Genomic DNA, 19,031 nt, shown 5'->3' on the forward strand with positions numbered 1-19,031 from the left:
GTCATAGCTCTCAGGTCTAATTTATGATTTTTCTGAGTAATTGCTTTAAAAATGATAGAACATGTGTTACAGCACAGAACTAATTTATTAATTATATCACTGGTACCAATCACTTGCTTGTTAACCTACCATAAAGTGTTTGTCAGTCTAACATAACTTCCAAATAAATATTACAGCACAGAACTAATTTATTAATTATATCACTGGTACCAATCACTTGCTTGTTGACCTACCATAAAGTGTGTGTCAGTCTAACAGAACTTCGCAATTACTTTCTGTCATTTTTATATAATTTCCAAATCAAATTTTATCAAATGTTGTCCATAGGGCTATAAAATCAATGACATTGTTAGTGTACTCAAATATTTTTTGTCTGGTTGGGACAGACTAATTTGTTAACCTTATCTGTTCGATACAGTTTATGTCCTTTGGATTTTCCCACTGTTTCATTGCCAGCTTATCTTTATTCAAGGTATCTACAATGTTTATTCATTACAGCTTATTGATCAAGTATGGATAATGCTAGATGCAATTCATCTACTCGTTGTTAGTTGCAACCTGTGTAATAGCTTAGTGGTGAACAGTGTCACTGTGAACAACATTTTGAGAGTGGTGCATTCAGTTTAAGCCTGGTTGAAGATAAATTTTACTTTCATGTCAGTCCATCAGTAATGGCCATAAAAGGGAAACAAATGGTTGTAATGGTAAATTATATGAACATAAGGTGAAGAGACAAGGTCCATATATTAACATCCATTGATACTGCTTTATGAAATGGTAGATTAAAACTGTGTTTTGGACTGGAAATCAAAGCTGGAACCTTGAAGCTAACTTTTGGATGGCTCTGAGCACTATGGGACTCAATAGCTTAGGTCATAAGTCCCCTAGAACTTAGAACTACTTAAACCTAACTAACCTAAGGGCATCACACACACCGATGCCCAAGGCAGGATTCGAACCTGCGACCCTAGCAGTCCCGCGGTTCCGGACTGTAGCGCCAGAACTGCTAGACCACTGCGGCCGGCCTAACTTTTGGATTTGAGTCCCATTACAGCATACAGTATTAATTTCCCAGGAAGTTCCAAAACACCACACATGCTTCTGCAGAGTAAAAGATTTCTGAAACTTACTGGCAGATTAAAACTGTGTGCCGGGCCGAGACTCGAACTCGGGACCTTTGCCTTTCGCAGGCAAGTGCTCTACCAACTGAGCTACCCAAGCACGACTCATGCCCCGTCCTCACAGCTACACTTCTGCCAGTACCTCGTCTCCTACCTTCCAAACTTTACAGAAGCTCTCCTGCGAACCTTGCAGAACTAGCACCCCTGAAAGAAAGGTTATTGCGGAGACATGGCTTAGCCACAGCCTGGGGGATGTTTCCAGAATGAGATTTTGACTCTGCAACGGAGTGTGCACTGATATGAAACTTCATGGCAGATTAAAACTGTGTGCTGGGCTGAGACTCAAACTCGGGACCTTTGCCTTTCGCGGGCGAGTGCTCTACCAACTGAGCTACCCAAGCACGACTCAGGCCCCATCCTCACAGCTTTATTTCTGGCAGTACCTTGTCTCCTACCTTCCAAACTTTACAGAAACTCTCCTGCAAACCTTGCAGAACTAGCACTCCTGAAAGAAAGGATATTGTGGAGACATGGCTTAGCCACAGCCTGGGGGATGTTTCCAGAATGAGGTTTTCACTCTGCAGTGGAGTGTGCACTGATATGAAACTTCCTGGAAGATTAAAACTGAGTGCCGCGCCGAGACTCGAACTCGGGACCTTTGCCTTTCACAGGCACTCCACTGCAGAGTGAAAATCTCATTCTGGAAACATCCCCCAGGCTGTGGCTAAGCCATGTCTCCACAATATCCTTTCTTTCAGGAGTGCTAGTTCTGCAAGGTTTGCAGGAGAGCTTCTGTAAAGTTTGGAAGGTAAGTGACGAGGTACTGGCAGAAGTAAAGATGTGAGGACGGGGCCTGAGTCGTGCTTGGGTAGCTCAGTTGGTAGAGCACTTGCCCGCGAAAGGCAAAGGTCCTGAGTTTGAGTCTCGGCCCAGCACACAGTTTTAATCTGCCAGGAAGTTTCATATCAGTGTTCACTCCGCTGCAGAGTAAAAATCTCATTCTGGTAAATGATACCTCCTGGTGCTATAGCATGTAAAAAGAGGATATTATTTAATCTTGCATGTGATTCCAAAATTATGTGATACCTATAGTCTTGGATACAAATTTGTAATTCCTACCTTCAGAAATGAGACTGATTGTTTATAACCATTGAACCAAAGCCTTACACTCGCATCCTGGCCTGATGAATTTAAAAGCCTGCCAGAATGCATAGACCTAGACCACAGCCTCTAGGTGGCACCCCTAAAATTGCAACCACTGCTGTCACTATTTCAGCACTCTGCATGGGCCACACTCCCTGAGCCAGCATATTGGCACTCACAGCCATACTATAAAGGTGACAGTGCAGGGGCCTGGACTCAAGACATGTTCTGACTGCATTCTTGTACTGTTCATTCTACTCATCATTGTTTGGTTCCTGGTGTTCCTACATCTAGGCTCTCAACTTGATTTGCTCTCTGGAATTGTTATTCTGCCATGATGCGTTCATTGTCCGTATCTCACTGTTGTCTTTTGGTGGTTATGGTGACTCACTGTTGATGCCCTTGGCCAGTCGGCCCGTGTCGCCTGGGCTTGTTCAGTTCTAGTTACTACTGTATAATTGGCAACAAGGGAAAAGGTTATCAGTGTCTTACAACCACAAAACTCATGCAAGTTGTGAAACAGCAACAGTTGCTCCTACAGCAGTTCCAGCAGCAGTTGCAACAGCAAATTGTCTTGTTACAACAGGAAATTCAGCTTTTGTCAGAATTCTTGCATGTTCAGGATTTGCACCCCATCCAGGTTGTGGTTGCTTCCCAGTTGGAGCCCCACCAACCCATGTTTCTGCCATTTAATGACATGAAGGAAGTTTGGGACATGTATTTGCAATTGCTGAAACAGCACATTGCTGCTTTTTGGGTTTCCGATGATACTCTCCAACAGTCGCTCATCCTTCCTTGGCTTTCCATAGAGGCATTTTTCTTACTAAATAAGTTGGCTCTTCTCTCAAATCCAGTTGTACTCACGTTAGAGGAGATGTGTTCATTTCTGTTGAATTATTAATCACAATGATTCCATGAGGTCATATTGTGCCTCGAGTTCCATCAATATTCCAAGCAATTTGGTCTGTCATACTGTTCTTGGGTGAAGTATTTGCAAGGACTGAGTCAGCATTGTGATTCCTTGATTCAAGACATGGTGGTCCAATTGTCCATAGTCCAGAAGCATGCACTGTGGCTCTGAAGGTGGACTTCTTCATTGGATGACATTTTTAAAATATGTGCACTCATAAGACATCACATAAGCAGCAAATGAATGCCTTATGGCTTGTCCCCATGTAGCAGTGAGTCATTTGCCACCAGTGGGGTGGAATTCCTGTAAATCCTCTCCCACTGACAGCATCATGATTTGTCACTTTTAGACCTGTCAGTGGCCTTTGAGCAACCAGTCATGCCACTTTGGCATAAGCACCCAGGTCTCTCATTTTGTTCTGATTGTTTCACACCTCACAAGCATGTATACTGCCCAGATTACTGGGCTTACTGCACCCATTGTGGAAAAGATGGGCATCTCCAAACTGTCAGGCATCAAGCATTGGGACAGTCAAACCTCACTCCACAGTTGCATCAAGGGACGGTGCAAGGCTGTTGCTACCCAGGGCACTAATCTCACCACCAAGTTGTTTACTGATCTCATGGTTGCACATCAGGATGTTCATTTCCAGTAGAATTAGGTGCAACAGTTTCCCCGATGAATCTCCCAGCATAATCTGATCTGAGTTACCCAGCATTGGTCCCACCCTCCCACAAGTTGGTTGCAAATGGCGACAGATCAATTCCCCTCAAGGTACAATTAACAACTACAACAGCATACAAGAGGGTTACACACCCAATAACACTGTTTGTTATCAATAGTCACTCTGCTGGCAAGATTTTCAGCTTGGATGCCTTCTCACTATTTGGTTTCTCAATCACTGTCAAAGTTCAGGTTGTCTAGGACACAGTCCCCTTCCAGGAACTTTATGACCCTTGTGCCTTTTTCTTGCCTCTGTTGGAACTTTGCCTGGGATGCACCATTAATTTTGTGGTACATAGTTCTCTATGTCCAGATGCAGTGTCCCATTTCTGTTCGGCACATTCACTTCTGGTCTCCCTGCAGACAAATGGTTCAAATGGCTCTGAGCACTATGGGACTTAACATCTGATGTCATCAGTCCCTAGAACTTAGAACTACTTAAACCTAACTAACCTAAGGACATCACACACATCCATGCCCAGGGCAGGATTCGAACCTGCGACTGTAGCAGTCACGCGGTTCCAGACTGTAGCTCCTAGAACAGCTCGGCCTCCCTGGCCGGCCTCCCTGCAGACAGCTGTTAAGCTCAAACTAGATCGTGTTCATGAAGCTTTGGTAATTGAACCTGTCAAAATTAGTGCTTGGGCCACACCGCTTTGATGGTTAAGAAATCAAATTGCTCCCTCTGTGAAACTTCCTGGCAGATTAAAACTGTGTGCCCGACCGAGACTTGAACTCAGGACCTTTGCCTTTCGCGGGCAAGTGCTCTACCAACTGAGCTACCGACGCACGATTCACGACCGGTACTCACAACTTTACTTCTGCCAGTACCTCGTCTCCTACCTTCCAAACTTTACAGAAGCTCTCCTGCGAACCTTGCAGAACTAGCACTCCTGAAAGAAAGGATATTGCGGAGACATGGCTTAGCCACAGCCTGGGGGATGTTTCCAGAATGAGATTTTCACTCTGCAGCGGAGTGTGCGCTGATATGAAACTTCCTGGCAGATTAAAACTGTGTGCCCGACCGAGACTCGAACTCGGGACCTTTGCCTTTCGCGGGCAAGTGCTCTACCAACTGAGCTACCGACGCACGATTCACGACCGGTACTCACAACTTTACTTCTGCCAGTACCTCGTCTCCTACCTTCCAAACTTTACAGAAGCTCTCCTGCGAACCTTGCAGAACTAGCACTCCTGAAAGAAAGGATATTGCGGAGACATGGCTTAGCCACAGCCTGGGGGATGTTTCCAGAATGAGATTTTCACTCTGCAGCGGAGTGTGCGCTGATATGAAACTTCCTGGCAGATTAAAACTGTGTGCCCGACCGAGACTCGAACTCGGGACCTTTGCCTTTCGCGGGCAAGTGCTCTACCAACTGAGCTACCGACGCACGATTCACGACCGGTACTCACAGCTTTACTTCTGCCAGTACCTCGTCTCCTACCTTCCAAACTTTACAGAAGCTCTTCTGCGAACCTTGCAGAACTAGCACTCCTGAAAGAAAGGATATTGCGGAGACATGGCTTAGCCACAGCCTGGGGGATGTTTCCAGAATGAGATTTTCACTCTGCAGCGGAGTGTGTGCTGATATGAAACTTCCTGGCAGATTAAAACTGTGTGCCCGACCGAGACTCGAACTCGGGACCTTTGCCTTTCGCGGGCAAATGCTCTACCAACTGAGCTACCGACGCACGATTCACGACCGGTACTCACAACTTTGGAAGGTAGGAGACGAGGTACTGGCAGAAGTAAAGTTGTGAGTACCGGTCGTGAATCGTGCGTCGGTAGCTCAGTTGGTAGAGCACTTGCCCGCGAAAGGCAAAGGTCCCGAGTTCGAGTCTCGGTCGGGCACACAGTTTTAATCTGCCAGGAAGTTTCATATCAGCGCACACTCCGCTGCAGAGTGAAAATCTCATTCTGCTCCCTCTGTCTCTGTGGATATTTTGAGTAAACAATCAATGATCAGGCACATGTGGAAACCTACCTCATGCCAGGTCTGGAGAATCTCTTCAAAAAATGGTTCAAATGGCTCTGAGCACTGTGGGACTTAACATCTATGGTCATCAGTCCCCTAGAACTTAGAACTACTTAAACCTAACTAACCTAAGGACATCACACAACACCCAGTCATCACGAGGCAGAGAAAATCCCTGACTCCGCTGGGAATCGAATCCGGGAACCCGGGCGCGGGAAGAGAATCTATTCCCAAAGCTTGTTGTCAGTGAATATTTTTCTATGGTAGACCTTGCCAGTGCTTATTTACAGGTCCCACTAGATGAGGAATCACAATTCATTATGGTCATCATTACACCCTTTTTTTGTACAAATACAAATTTTTGCCCTTCAGGATCTCTTCTCCTTTGGCAGTCATCCAGAGATACCTAGAACAGTGAACTGTATCCATCCCAGCTTTTAGCAGTTACCTAGATGACTTAATTATTATGGGTGCTATGTGCTAGGACCACCTGTGCAACCTCTGCAGCACCTGCACTACATTACATGATGCAGGGCTCAAGTGCCACCAACACAAATGCCAGTTTTTCCAGGAGCAAGTGGAATACCTTGGACACTTGCTCAATGAAGACAAGATTCAGCCCACTAACCAAAATTTCTTGACTATTGACTCTCTGTGACATTGCCAAAATCTTGCAGGCCTTTTGAGGCAAAGTGAATTATTATTCTAAGTTCCTCCCACAAGCAGCACACATTATGTACCCACTTAGCCAGTTACAGAAGAAGGCATTCAGTTCTGGTGGTGCCTGTGAGCATGCTTTCATCCAACTGAAGTGCCTGTTACACTCAGTGTCTTGCCTTATGCACTTTTCTCCATCACATCTCCTTGTTTTGGCTATTGTCACTTCTACCTATGCTATTGGTGCAGTGCTGATGTACCGTAATGATGATGGTACTGAGCAATTTATCACCTACGTTTCAAAGACACTGACACCCACTCAAAGAAACTACCCACAGGCTTTGGTGATCATCATTAAAAAATTCCTTTGTACCTTTTTGGGACCAAGTTTTCCCTCATTACTGCAACAGACCTTTGACAGCATTCGTTGGGCCCCACTCTCAGCTTCCAGAGCAGACAGCTCAAAGGTTCCAGCACTGGACTCTTTTCCTGAGTTCATATAATTACACCATTAAGTACAAACCAGGTGTGCAACACAAAAACGCAGTTGCAGTCTCTCATCTACTCTCAGGGCCAGACCCACCTTTTGACCAACATGAGATCTCCTGTTTCCACATTGACACAGAACAACAGTGCACCTTGGACAGGTTTCCTATTGCCGCTACTCACATAACCACTGACATTTGCCATGACCCTTTCTTATAGCATGTCACACACCATGTGCTGCTTGAGTGAGCCACTTACTTTTCAAAATTAACTGATCCAGAACTCTGGGCCTAGGCTCACCTCTCCCATTATATGTCTCTTGTCCCCAGTGTTCTCCTGCTAGATGCACCATGTTGTCATCCCAACTAATTTATGCTCCCATGTCTAGGATCTCCTTCATTATGGGTACTGGGGTATGTCATGGATGAAACCCCTTGCTAGGCAACATGCCTACTGGCCAGGACTGAACAAAGACATAGAAGGCATGGTGTGCAGCTGTTGTGCCCATGCCCAACATCAGAGTGCTCCACCTCTGTCTCTCAACCCCTGGTCCTGTCCCCATTGCCCCTGGGATCACAATATCTGGACTTCATTGGTTCCACTTTGGGCTCTATGTGACTCATTTTTGGGGATGCTTACTCCAACTACCCATATGTGGTTAGCATGGCGTCCACCTCTACAGCTGCTATATTCAATGCACTTATCCAGATTTTCACCACTGAAGGGCTTTCCCACACCCTCAATTCAGACAATGGACCCCAGTTCACAGTGATTGTCTTTGAACAGATCTGCAAAACCAGTGGCATCAAACATATGTTTAGTCCACATTTCCACCCATCCTGCAGTGGTGTAGTGGAGCAGGTGAATGTTTAAACAACAAATGTTGAAAACAGTGGACACATCAAACTCACCAGTGGCATGCACAGTGCTCCTGAACACCTTGGGGCCCACACCTGTACCTGACCGCAGCCCAGTGAAACTACTCCATGGGTGACAGCCACATACTCTCCTCCATCTTCTGACACCACAACCCTTGGAAACCCAGTCCAACATGCTGGACAGTACCCTATCGGTTCAAAGGTCTGGGCAAATTCACGTGGAACATATTCTACGTGGATGCTGCCTACTGTGGTGGCCATCTGTGGGTGACACCTTATGACAGTTGACATGTCGAGGAGTTTAGGAGTATCAGCACACCAACCAACTGTGTCCCCACCTACTGACTACACCAGCATCAGTGGGTCATGTGAATTTGGAGTGCCCGCCCTTGCTAGTCTCTCAATAACATGGGTATGATTTTCACTCCAAGGCTCTGTCAGTGGTTTTTGTGCAGGTAGAGACCTCACCACAGCATCTGTCCATTCAACAGTCATCTCCCACACCACTGTTCCCCAGCATATTGTTCAACATCCTAGTTTCCTTATCCCTGCTGGCAGAACACCAACCATGCCACTGGTGAACCGTTTGAAACATTTTTGAGTGTGCTTCAGGCCCTAAACACCAATTTTGAAGAGGAGGGATTGGTATCCCAGCTGGACAAATTTGGAAGCCTAGCAGAACACATGGATCTAGATGACAGCCTCTAGGCAGTGTTCCTCAAATTTGCAGACACTGCTGTCACTGCCTCAATACTGCACATGGGTCACACACCCCCTGCACTAGACTATCGGTGCTCACAACCATGCTGTAAAGCTAGAAGTACAGGGGCCGTGACCTATCGGGTCTCACACTTGTATCGTTCATTGTACTCATTGTTGTTTGGTTCCTTATATTGCTATGTCTAGGCTCTCAACTTGGTTGACTCTCTGTACTTGTTATTCTGCCATATGTTGCTGTTTTTGTCTTACCGTGGGTTTCAGCTACTCACCATAGATGTCCATCACCAGTCAGCCACTGTCTCCTGGTGTTGTCCAGTTACTATATACGTATACAGCAACCATGTTATAGAGAATATATACATTTTATGCAGAACTTCACCTACCCGACAGTTTTTTATTTATTATATATTATGTCAAATTATACATGTTCATTTTATTGGGCAATTATGTTTCTGCTTCATGAAAACTGATAACAGTTAGGAAACATTATTGAAGTAAATATACTCTATTTATTGTTCATCTATTTAACTCACTCCAATCATTCATTTTTTACAAAGTGAAGTCCATAATTGCCACATTGTGTAAGCACATGGAGACAGAAAGAATGTTTGTTTGTGTGTGGGGGAGGGGGAGGGGGGCTGGTCACATTTTTTAAGTATATGTAAATTTTGACACTTTACAAATTACTAAAAAAACGTCATCTCATTTAATCTGGGACCAATATGGCATAGAAATGCTCTGTGTTACTGATATTTTGTCACATATAAAATCATGAGCAATCAAATTAGAGACAACTGCCTTGTAATCTATGTAATTTTTACTGTTATGATGGCAATTACATACAATTTTATGGCCTACATAAGACACTATAGTGATTTGTGAATCATTCTTATCCATCACTGCACAACTACTGTGTGTAATTCATGGAGATTGGTTGGATGTCGGACCAAGGTGTGTGTATGTGTCTTGCTTGATAGTGTCCCATGTGTGCTCAGTATGTTTGAGGGTAGCTGACATGTGGTGGGGTGACAGGGGCTCTCACAGGCACCTTCATGTTCATGCAATGTTTTTTAAATCCATTGTGACATAATTAGGGAGTGATTAGGTTGTGCATTATCTTGCTGAAGGTGCAGGTGATCTGTGGGTTTCTGTAGGCATACAAATGGGTGCATGTGCTTGATCTGTTCATTATTGTAGCATTTACCAGTAAGAGATGATTGCAAATAAGCCATCTGTCACATTTACCCTATACACACATCACTGTGGCTTGTGAAACTCATTGTTCGTGCACAGTGTTGAAGATAGAATGCACCACATGTCTTGCACCCACTAGCTGACAATGTTATTTTCTTGAACATCCTACATTCGACTCTCATGCCAACAGCCAGGAGGCAATTAAAAGGTATCCCAGCTTGAGGACAGTTTCCATAAGGGTGGAAATTAATGAAATAAATAGGGAGTGCAGATCAGAAAGGTCACCAAAGTTGTTTCATTAAAATGAGAATGGCATTGCAGGGAGAGTCAATGAAGTACTTCTAGACTTTCAATCTCATATTATTTTTATCTTGCTTGAAGTAACATTTAAATAGAGAAGAAGTGCTAATGTTTCATGTAAAGATGTATATGTGATCTGATTACTATGTGAGAAATTCTTTGCTGATGAGAATAGTGACTATTTATACCAAATATAATGATTCAGTTTAAAGCACTGGTCAATCAAAACATTGTAGAGAACAAATATTTGAGGACTGTAAAGCATAGGTTGAATTTTCAGTAGAAGCTTTGAATTATAGATTCCTACAGGTGTCTCAGGTCAGGCTACCAGTTTTTCCTCCCCAGACATGACACTGTGCTAACCTCCAGGCAGAAGACAGACATCAAATTAGTTTTGTTTGGGGATTTTATCAATAGTTTTATGATACATTTGCTAGGAGAAAAAATTAATGGATCTTCTTTTGTCCTACATCCTGATGTAGAACTAAAACCTTTTCATCTAGAATTCAGGGTGACTGTAACACAATCATGGATACCTTCTCCTTTCATTGTTATCTACTTGAGTGGAATGCTGTGAGGATAATTAGTAATAACATGTCTGATCATGACGGGCAAATATTAACACTGAAAGGAATTAATGTAGACTCATAGACTCATACCCCATTGTAGTAAAAAAAGAAAAAAAAAGAAGCTTTCTAGATTTTGATCAACTGTCAATTCATACATTTAAAGCTAATCTTGAAGATTACACTTCACATGATGTCTACATCACAGACAACTTGTATGACAAATGTAGTTCAGTCTAACAAACCTTCACCATTCTCTTTGATAGCTCTTCTTCAACTTAAAAATAAAATATCAATTGCAGACAGAAAATCCATATTAATGAGAGACAGTTTTGGCTAACCAATGGTATTAGAATATCATGTAGCAGAAAATGGAAGTCTTATAATAATATGAAGGATATTTATAGCCTGTTTCAGAGTTTTGTGATAGACAATAGAGCAAATTGCTGAAAAACCTCCTCAGGCTGAAGCAATGAATTGAATCAAAAGACTAGGTAACTTTTAGAACAAACATAATATATAGATGATTTTGAAAGAAGTATCAGGACAACAGGTGTGTACTCAACATGTTAAATATCTCCTATATGACAATAGAACTGTTTGTGATCCCCCAACGTTTTGCATATTCTGTAACGACTTTCTGTTTACTGATAGGAAGCTTCCTTTTTTTTTTTAATACATACAAATATGCCAAACTTGTTCAAGCTACTACTCCAGGATGATCATGTCACATGCAGATTGCAGCTACATGAAACAAGCAAAGAGACATTGAATCATGTATAAAACCACCAAAGACTCAAAACTCACAGGGAATAATGAAATATGAAGTGGGCTTGTCAAAATCACTACAACATGCATAATAATTGTACTCAATCACAAGTCTAATGTGCAGTCTGTTTTCAGAGATATTAAAATGCCTATCAGCAAAAGCACTTTCTAAAGTGAGAGAAAGAGGTGTTTTAGATAGTTAGAAACCAATTATCTTTCAATGAATGTTTTTGAAGGTTTTTGAAATGGAAACCAGTTCTGCCCAGGTTTTTATTATGTCAATTGCCAATTGGTGGTCTATGATGGCCATGTGAGGTGGAATATTGTACTCTGTCCATTTCTCTATAATTATTTGCTGGATGTATTCCAATCTCTACCTTCCTCTACAGTTTTTTCCCTCTACAGCTTCCTCCAGTATCATGAAAGTTATTCCTTGATGTCGTAACAGATGTCCTACCATCCTGCCCCTGTGTTCTCCATATATTCCTTTCTTCACCAATTGTGCAGAGAACCTCCTCATTCCTTAGCTTATCAGTCCACCAACTAATTTTCAATATTCTTCTGTAGCACCACATCTCAAATGCTTCCATTCTCTTCTTTTCTAGTTTATCACAGTCCTTGTTTCACCACCATACAATACTGTGTTCCAAACATGCATTCTCAGAAATTTCTTCCTCAAATGAAGACCTATGTTTGATACTAGTAGACTCAGTCTGCTTTTTATGTCCTTCCTGCTCCATATGCCATGGGTTATTTTGCTACCTAGGAAGTAGAATTCTTTAACTTCACCTACTTCATGATCACCAGTTCTGATGTTAAGTTTTTCAGTGTTCTCAATTCTGTGACTTCTTATTACTCCCATCTTTCTTTGATTTACTTCCAGTGCATTTTCCGAACTCATTAGACTGTTTATCCATTCAGCAGGTCCTGTAATTCTCCTGCACTTTCACTGAGGACAGGAATGTCATAATTGAATCTTAACATTGATATCCTTTCACCCAAATTTTAATTCCACTCTTGAACCATTCTTTTATTTCCATCATTGCTTCTTCAATGTTGATTGAACAACCTTCTTAATCCAAGCCCTTCGTTCTTGGTTTTCCACTCTTATTGTTCCCTCTTGTCTCTTACACATATTGTATATTACTGATCTTTCTTATAGCTTATCCCTATTTCTCTCAGGATTTTGAATATCTTGCACCATTTGACAATGTTGAACACTTTTTCCAGTTAGACAAATCCTATGAATGTCTTGATTTTTCTTTAGTCTTACTGCAATTATCAACCACAATGTCAGAACTGCCTGTCTGGTCCTTTACCTGTCCTAATGCCAAACTGATTGTCATCTAACACATTCTCAATTTTCTTTACCATTCTTCTGTATATTATTCTTGTCAGCAATTTGGATGCATTATCTGTCAAGTTGAGTGTGAAATAATTCTCACACTTGTCTGCTCTTGCAGTCTTGTGTGAATGATGTTTTTCTGAAAGTTAGATGGAATATCACTAGTCTCATACATTCTACACACCAACAAGAATAGTTGTTTTGTTGCCATTTCTTCAATGATTCTAGAAATTCTGATGGGGTGTTATCAATCCTTCTGTCTTATTTGATATTAAGTCTTCTTAAGCTCTTTAAATTCTGATTCTAATACTCTATCCCCTATCTCTTATAACTCCTGTTTCTTCTTCTGACATGTCATCAGGACTTCTATATACTCCTTCCACCTATCCACTCTTTCCTCTGCATTTAAAAATAGAACTCCCATTGCACTCTTAATGCTACTGCCCCTTTTTTTCCTTTTTTTTGATTTTTTATTTTTTTAATTGCGCTGAATGTTGTTTTGACTTTTCTGTATTCTGAGTCAGTCCTTCCAACCATCATTGCTTTTCTGATTTCTTCACATTGTTCATGGAGCTATTTTACCTTAGCTTCCTTCCACTTCCTCTTCATTTCATTCCTAAGTGACTTGTATTTCTGTATCCCTAAATTTCCCTGAACATTTCTGCACTTCCTTCTTTCATCAATCAACTCAAGAATTTCTTCTGTCACCCATGGTTTCTTTACAGTTACCTTCTTTGTATCTGCATTTTTCTTTCCAACTTCCATGATTATTCTTTTAAGAAATGTCCACTCCTCTTCAACTGAACTGCCTACTGAGCTATTCCTTATCACAATAATCATTTCAAACATATCTCTTCATTCCTTAGTACTTTTGTATCCCACTTGTTTGTACATTCATTCTTCCTAACTAGTCTCTTAAACTTCAGCCTACTCTTCATCACTACTAAATTGTGATCTGAGTCCATATCTGCTCATGGGTACACCTTAAATCCAGCATCTGTTTTCTGAATCTCTGCCAGACCATGATGTAATCAAACTGAAATCTTTCTGTATTTTGCAGCCTTTTCCAAGTATGCCTCCTCCTTTTGTGATTCTTGAATAGAGTATTTGCTATTACTAGCTGAAATTTATTGCAGAATTCAATAAGTCTTTCTCCTTCTCATTCCTAGTGCCAAGCCCATATTCTCCTGTAACCCTTTCTACTACTCCTTCCCCTACAACTGCATTTCAGTCCCCCATGACTGTTAGATCTTCATCTCCCATTATGTACTAAATTACCTTTTCAATATCCTCATATACTTTTTATCTCTTCATCTTGGTCATGTATACCTGAACTATTGTTGTTGGAGTTGGTTTGCTGCCAATTTTGATGAGAGCAACCCTATCACTGAACTGGTCTACATTTCTATTCATAATGAATCCTACTCCTGTCATACCACTTTCTGCTGCTGATGATATTGTCTTATACTCATCTGACCAAAAATCCTTGTCTGCTTTCCCTTTCACTTTATTAACCTCATTATATCTAGCTTAAGCCTTAGCATTTCTCTTTCCATATTTTCTAAGTTCACTGTCATATTTGAACGTCTGACATTCCATGCCCCAACTCGTAGATCATTGTCCTTTTATAGGTTATTCAATCTCTTTTTCAAGGTCACTTTGCTGTTGGCAATCCCCTTCCAGAGATCCATTTGGGAGACTAGTCTGGAATCTTTTGCCAATGGAGGGACCATCATGACATTTTTTCAATTACAGGCTACATGTCCTGTGGGAACACATTATGTGTCTTTAATGCAGTTGTTTAGATTGCCATCTGCATCCTCATGGCATTGCTCATTGCTAATTCTTCCATCTGGCTCTTAACAGTCAAATTTCTTACTCAGGTACTGTGTAATGAGTTTTATTAGCAGCTTGTAAAAGATAGATAAAAGAGTAATAGACCTACATTGTCACCTTTTTTGAAGAGGAGAAAGACTTATGCATTGTTCCATGGCTCTGGAATATTTCCTTCCTTATGACAGTTATTTAGTAGGAGTAGGAGCACTTCTTGAAGTGTCTCTTGTGCAATTTTAAGCATCTCACTCATGATCTGATATTCTCATGGAGTCTTACAATTCTTCTGTAAAAACACAAGCTATATTCAATTCATTTATATTGACAGGTTCCTGTTCTCTCGATCCCACATTTATAATAGATCTTTATGATTCGTCTTGCAGGCTTTTCCTTGTGACTGATTGACTGTAGAGCTTCCAATAAAAGTTCTAGACAATTCTTATAATTCTGCCTCTTTCAGTAACAACTTCTCTTTGGCCATTCCCAATTTTGTGAATGATCATCTCAACTTTTGGTTGCCTTCTTTATGTTTTGTATTTGGGTGAGTCTCTGTCAGTGTTTTTCATTCATTGTATAAGCTGTTCTGTTTTGAGGGTGAACTTTGGATTTTTCTGTTTTTGAGTGCACTGACTTCCTTTACCACTGTTCCAGTACTGTTGGTAATTTCTGTCAAGAGTTCAATCTTCTTAACTTTTCTGCTGCTAGTTTCATGTCTAGCAATGGCTGAATTACTTTTTCTTCTTTTTCAGCTCATTTATTGTAGGTTCTATCTTGTTTTTCATCACACATTTTCTCTTGAGTCAAGTTTTAATAAAGTACCTGGTCTATGGTCACTGCCTGTATTGAAGCTATTTATGACTGACACGTGTGTCATGCAGTATAAATATTCTTTGTTAAGAAATGTCATTATCATTTGCCCTCTCTGTTTTTGTAGTCCAGGTTCAAAATGTTCAGTGAAGGCAGGGTTGTCTGGGAACTTTATTCTTATGTTGGCATTAAAGCTGCCAAGTATTAAGGAAAATGTGGTGTTTCCAGAATTGATTGCTGTTATAGATCTTCATAGAACTGTTCTATCTCTTCATCTATTAAAGTGGAAGTGGGTTTAGGCACAAATTATTTGAAGTCTAATCTTAAAATTCAACTCATGGATCATGTAGATCACTCTGTCTGAAATGGACATGGTCTTGGTGATAAGGTGTTTACATTTGTTGTGAATTAGCAGCACTATGGTACCAATATGCAAATTTACATCCAGTTTATTCTTAATTAGGAGGTGCTACAACTGGAGGATAGTAATCACTTTGTCTTTGAGCCTTGTCTCACTGATTCCTAGTTCATGTCTTTCAATGTTCTTCAGTTTAAGTGCCAAACAGAGATGTTTTTCACTTCTCATGTTGTGAATATTATATGCTGCAGCATAGAAAGTTTTTTTCAAGTTACTCCTATTCCCTTTTTGTTTAGTTTGTGTTTTCATTTGAATTTTTGTCACCACTAACCTCCCCCCTTTGTAGCAGTTCCACCTGCTTTGTTTATTTCTTCATTTTCTGTTTGTTGTCCTGGGTGTCGACATACTGTGTCGCTACACTGGCTGAAAAATGGGGTTTATAAAAATGGTTCAAATGGCTCTAAGCACTATGGCACTTAACATCTGAGGTCATTCATCCCCTAGACTTAGAACTACCTAAACCTAACTAACATAAGGACATCACACACATCCCTACCTGAGGCAGGATTCGAACATGCGACCGTAGCAGCCGCGTGGTTCTGGACTGAAGCGCCTAGAACTGCTTGGCCACCGTGGCTTGTGGGAGTTGTTATTTGGACACTAAATAATGTAACTCACATGTGCACATTTGCGTTTCATAGTACTTTAATTTCATTATTCACAACCCCCCAATAATACACAATTATTTGCCGAGTGCACTATTGTTTAACTTTCGATAAGCCTCATTAACAGTTTGCAGGCAAACCTCCACATACTGCTACAGTAGTTTCCTGTTGAACATCTGCGATCAGTAAAACCTAACCACAAAGTTCACAGTTCTTCTAATAAATTGAACAGTCACTGTCATTGCTTTAACACACAGCCTATTGGTGTAACAATTATTTCACTGTTCAGTTGATACATTGTTGTCATTCTAAGCAACACAGTTTCCTCAACTGAAACTCGGCTGTGGACTGACTATCTGGTGACCAAAATATGGACCCTTATATATCCTCACAATAATAGGTGATGAAACTACACATATTCAACTGATGCAACATATTCTGCAGATTCAGCTTTATCTCACTGGCTTGCACTTATAACATTTCATGTCACTGGATCTTAATTTATTTCATCCCCACCAATCCGCTCATTTCAATTCAGTACATTTAATTTAAGACAAAGTTGTTTGAGTTACACATTATTCTAACAGCAAAATTTTTCTGTGACTAAATTTTGGTGGATATTTTAGTGCTAGCCTGCAAATAGTATTCACTCAGAAGTATGGAAAGAAATAATCACTTACAGACTTTAAGCCAAATGCTCTTTCATTTAAATAGTTAAGTTCCATACACATAATTCAAATTGTTAGAACTGTGTAAAAATGTCAAGTCATCGACTTCAGAGGTAATATGAAATATGTTTGCATAAAGAGTGTATTTCTAACAAAACATCAAGTTGTTTAGCATGTCATACAAAACACTGAGCTGATTCCAAGTGAACAACCCATCCTTTGCTACAATTTCCCAAAATATTTACCAGGCAAGGTGCCACAGTTGCTATCAAACTTGACTCACATTTGGGAACGACAGTTCAAACCCACATCCAGCCATCCTGATTTAGGTTTTCCATGATTTCCCTAAATTGCTTCAGGCTAATGCCAGCCTGATTCCTTGGAAAGGGCATGGCCACCTTCCTTCCCCATCCTTCCTTAATCTGATGGTATCAATGGCCTTGATGTCTGGTCCCCTCCCTCAAACCAACCAACCAACCAACCAAAATATCTGTACCCAAAAACAACCTTCTAGGTAAGTTGATTGCCAGCTATGATTAAACAGACTGAGAGACCAGCACAGATATAAAAGACAGGACAAAACTTGAATTTTTACTCTTTAGACATTCTTGAGTGCTATAATAATGCCATACCATATAATAATCAAGACTACTGCTAAGGACTTTATGCTTGAAACAACATATAATTTTGATCAATACAGAGTCAGTTGTGATCAATGACAAGCATACATAATCACCTGACAATCAATTAACTTCAAGGAACAATCAAATTTCAATGCTGAACTAATTAATGTAACTAGAGCCTTATTTTAACTGTCATAGCACATGTTGATTTGGACTCTTAATGTTGCAAAACTGACGCAATAGAAAGACAAGTTGGCTTAAATCCTGCACACTCTACAAAGCTGACTCATTTTATTGATGTTAGAAGAGACCAAAGGAAAAAGTTCTTACAGCTTCTTAATGAAATAGTGACTTATATTAAACTTACAACTGCTTTATTTATTTGCCAAATGGTCTAACACTTGATACTATTGTACATTTTATTACAGGTGAAAGACAATGTCACTAATGAAAAGTAGATAAGACACAGAGTGCAAATATCTTACTTGTATGTCAGGACAGTCTAATGGAGAAACACTTTAATTCCTAAATCCAGTCAACAGCTACTATGATCAGTGTGAGGAAATCCTTTGCATTACCTTCATATTATATGATCTTTCATTTTATTTATTTTACACATGTATCACCATAGGGCCAAACTGAGGAGCAGATTTTCATAGTCATGGAACACATCAATACAGGAGATTTGGTCTGGAGTATGATACTTGACAGATTCACATCTGGAGGGAACATGGAACATGATTTCAGGACCCAAAAATTGTGGAAAGAGAGTGATACTGTGCAGGGTCCCTAATGGTGTGAGCAGGGGTTATGTTGACCACTCAGACACCTCTTCATGAAATGTAACGTTAAATCATCAAGGTTTAACTGCTGTCAGGACTCATGACAAGCTCTTAGGACTTCATGTGGGGTTGCTGCGAGGTGGTGTGAGTCCAGACTTTGTACTGATGGATGATAATGCTCGACCTGATAGAGCATGGGTGGTTAATATTTTCTCAGAAATGAAAGAATTTGCATGCATGGCATGGCCTGCTCACTTTCCTAATTTGAATCTCATAGAGCAAGTCTGGAATAGACTAGTGAGATGGATTGCATCACGTTAGCATCCACCAGCAACTCTGAAAGACTTGTGAGCAGCTCTGCAGGAAGAATGGGGGTTCTTGCCTCAATATGAGATTGATGACATCATTTACAGCATGCCCTATTGTTGACAGGCCTGTAATTCTGCCAGAGATCGTCACACCCCATACTGAGTGCATTAACCAGTTGTCGGAATGTGCATCTAAATCT

The 19,031-nt window shown here is 40.9% G+C and overlaps 1 protein-coding gene and 2 non-coding genes across 3 annotated transcripts in view; 1 reads left to right on the forward strand and 2 right to left on the reverse strand.

Moving 5' to 3' along the window:
• Positions 1–19,031, forward strand: part of LOC126183377 (protein unc-79 homolog) — an 852,060-nt gene that overhangs the window by 542,063 nt on the left and 290,966 nt on the right. The gene's annotated exons all lie outside the window — the stretch shown is intronic.
• Positions 1,148–1,222, reverse strand: Trnas-cga (transfer RNA serine (anticodon CGA)). The gene has a single exon. It is a non-coding gene; the product is annotated as a tRNA-Ser (tRNA).
• Positions 5,515–5,589, reverse strand: Trnas-cga (transfer RNA serine (anticodon CGA)). Its single transcript has one exon. It is a non-coding gene; the product is annotated as a tRNA-Ser (tRNA).

The sequence above is a fragment of the Schistocerca cancellata genome, chromosome 4, assembly GCF_023864275.1.
Source record: "Schistocerca cancellata isolate TAMUIC-IGC-003103 chromosome 4, iqSchCanc2.1, whole genome shotgun sequence".
In the NCBI taxonomy this organism is placed as follows: Eukaryota; Metazoa; Arthropoda; class Insecta; order Orthoptera; family Acrididae; genus Schistocerca; species Schistocerca cancellata.